Raw genomic sequence first — 3,205 nt, 5'->3', positions numbered from 1 at the left:
ATTCCGAATCTGAGTCCAACTCCTCCTTCAAAAAGTCCCCTAGCCCCTTGAAGGCCCCTTCACTTAGCACATAATTAGGCGTCCAATTCCAAACAAAAGTCGAGAAAGACACTAAATCTCAAGTCGAGACAACCCCCAACCCTTAATCTAAGCAGATGTAGAGAGGATGAGACAACCCCCAACCCCCAATTTCTGAGAAACCCAATGACAAACCCAGAACCCTTTGTACCAGAACCCAGAACCTTTCAATTTCTGTAAATAAACCTTTGATGGCCGCTTTAGGGTTTGTGAGAGAGGACTGAAACGAACTCGTACCTGATAGATTTCGCACTTACGCATGTGGGAAGCGGAAAGAGAGACCCTCAATCTGTTGTACTCACAAACCAATCCAATATAGGGTTTGACTAAAACGAAGCCAAAACAAAACCCACCTTCGCCGGAGCAATATTCTTCCCACTATGATTTCTAGGGTTTCAAGAAATCCACTGCAAATGGGTTTGATTTCTATGCTGAAGAGAAATGAAACGGTGTAAGTGGTTAGCTAGGTTTTGATTTTGAGTCTATGGGTTGCTGGTTGGAGTGGTTAGCTAGGTTTTGATTTCGAGTATATGGGTTGCTGGTTGGAGAGAGCAAATGGGGCTGTTTTGGAAGAGTAAGAGTGGTCGTCGGGTTTGGTGGGAGTAAATGGGGATAAAGGTTTCAATTAAGTTGTTTGGTGGGAAACTTTAATTTGTCTCAAGTTTCTCCAACAACAGATAAATAAAGCACTGTTGTGTGACTACATGATAACAAAGCAGGATGGGAGGGAAAATTTGCCGCCTGTGTCTACATAGGTTTCATCAAATTGAAACTTTGCCGCGCTGTGCAATTTGCTTCCATGGTCAGACAACAAGACCATAATAACCTGTTGTACAAATATGTGCATCTTACACTAGGTGTACCAAGTAGGATTTATCAAAGTTCATACAACACTTCGTTATACAACAGATAACAAAAAACTGTTGTGTGATAGTTCAAATTTCATTTTGGTGAGCTCATTCTGGGAGGGAATTATGTACTCATTTCCCTCCATTCTAGGCCTCACATTTACACAATAGAAAATCATTAACTCAGTTGTGCAATGTCTTCCTGAAAAAAAGGTTTTCAATTTCCTTGCATTCACACAACAGAAACAGATTTGTACCGTTGTATGATAGAGTTTGTGTTAACACACAACAGAAAATTTTGGTTCTGTTGTGTGATGAGTGTTGTGTGTTTCGATTTTTGTAGTAGTGGTCACAGTTTCTCTATCTTTCTCTCTGCTCCCCCTCTCCCTCGTCGATCCCAATTCCATCGATCTATGATCGCTCTCTCTCTCCACAGTCACAGTTTCTCTCCCCCCCCCCCCCCTCTCTCTCCACGTCTTGGTCTCCGCCTCCGATTCCGGCGAACCTCCTGCACAGTGCTCTCTCTCTCCTAGATCACTGATCTTCACGTCTCGGTCTCCGCCTCCAATTCTAGATACCATCGACACAGTGCTCTCTCTCTCTTTCTCCTCGATCACATATAGATCTTCACGACGCCTGCGTGATGGTGCTGGTTCACTCTAATTCCACCGCCTTATGTCGGTTGATGACCGGGAGGATCCAGCTCCGGCGACTGAAATTGGATTGGGGAATATGAACAATTCGGCCGAAATGACCCCGCTCCACCGTTTTTGTTCAATCTGATGCTCTTTGATCTTCATCAAGTTCAAATCTATGAGATTTTGTGCAAATTTTTTATTTGAATTCCCTTGAATTTCAATCGTGCAGAAGATGACGGCGACGAAGAAGCTCCCATTGGAGCTACCTTACTAGAGGCAAACTCATATCTCTCTGATTCCCTACTCTGAAGATCGGAACGTTGCAAGAGGTCTTTTCACTCAATTCCGGCGTGCAATTGTGCTCGGAAGAAGCGAGTGTCGGAAAAGGAGATTAACAGTGAAAGACGACGGTAACAAAGCACCAATTTCAGAATTACGATTTCAGTAGACGTTTGATATGTGCATTTGTTCTCTTAATATGTCTAGAATTACTGGTTAATTTTGTGATTTTGATTAATAGGTGGAACAGAGCTATCAGATGCTATTTTAAATCATGTTAATTGAGAGTTTGTAATATGATGCTACTTGATTAATCCGCAAGTACAGTACCATTTCAAATCATGTTGAGCAATCGAGAGTTTGTAATATGATGCTACTCTAAACTTAATTTAGAATTTTGTCAGACTTCTTAAATGTTGTGAATGAAATTGGATCTTAATTTTATGCCTCATTGTTCAATTTTGATGCTATGGTATTTGTGTTTGTGTTAATTTGTCAGTTTGATATTTGGATTCAAATTTTGAGCCCAAGACATGGCGTAATCAAAGAATACACCTTGAACCAATGATGTTGTTATTTTCTTAATTAGTAGGTGTTGTGGAGTGTGGCATGTGTATCTATTGACTAGTTGTTCTTGGTCTCGGACGATTTGGCAAAATTTGTGCCTAATTGGAGTTATGTTTGGTTGAAGTCGGACCGTTGTGATTCAAGCACTTGACATTGTAAATTGTTTTGATGTTTTGGAGTAGCTTTGGTATTGGAAGGTAATAGTTTTTCAGACATTGGGAGTAACTTTGTTAGTCTATGGTAATAGTTTTTTCAGTCTTTGGGAGCAATTTTTGCTCTATTTGATAGTAGCTTTTGGTGTTGGTGAAGGTAGTTTTTGGCGTCGATTATAGTAGCTTTTGTTGTTGATGACATCAGCAATCTGGTGTTGGTAACCGTAGTTTTTCTTGTTGATTATAGTAGCTTTTGGTGTTGATGACAGTAACTTTTGGTGTTGTTAAGAATAGCTTTTGTTGTTGGTGTTAGTAGTTTTTGTAACTTCGTCGAAGACCTCACCGGAGTAAATTTTGTTGTTAGATTGAGTAACTTTTAGTATTAGTGACAATAGCTTTTGTTACCTCATCAGAGTAGTTTTTGTTGTTGGTGATAGTAGCTTTTGATGTTGGTGACCGTAGCTTTTGTTACCTCACCGGAGATCTCATCGGAGTAACTTTTGATATTAGTGACAGTAACTTGTGGGGATAATAGCTTTTGTTGGTGGGAATGGTAGCTTTTGGTTTTGGGGAGCGTAGCTTTTGTTGGTGACAATACATTTTGTTACTGGTAACAGTAGCTTTTGTTACTAGTGACAGTAGC

Source organism: Rosa rugosa, chromosome 2 (assembly GCF_958449725.1).
Source record: "Rosa rugosa chromosome 2, drRosRugo1.1, whole genome shotgun sequence".
Classification (NCBI taxonomy): domain Eukaryota; kingdom Viridiplantae; phylum Streptophyta; class Magnoliopsida; order Rosales; family Rosaceae; genus Rosa; species Rosa rugosa.
This window is presented reverse-complemented; position numbering follows the sequence as displayed.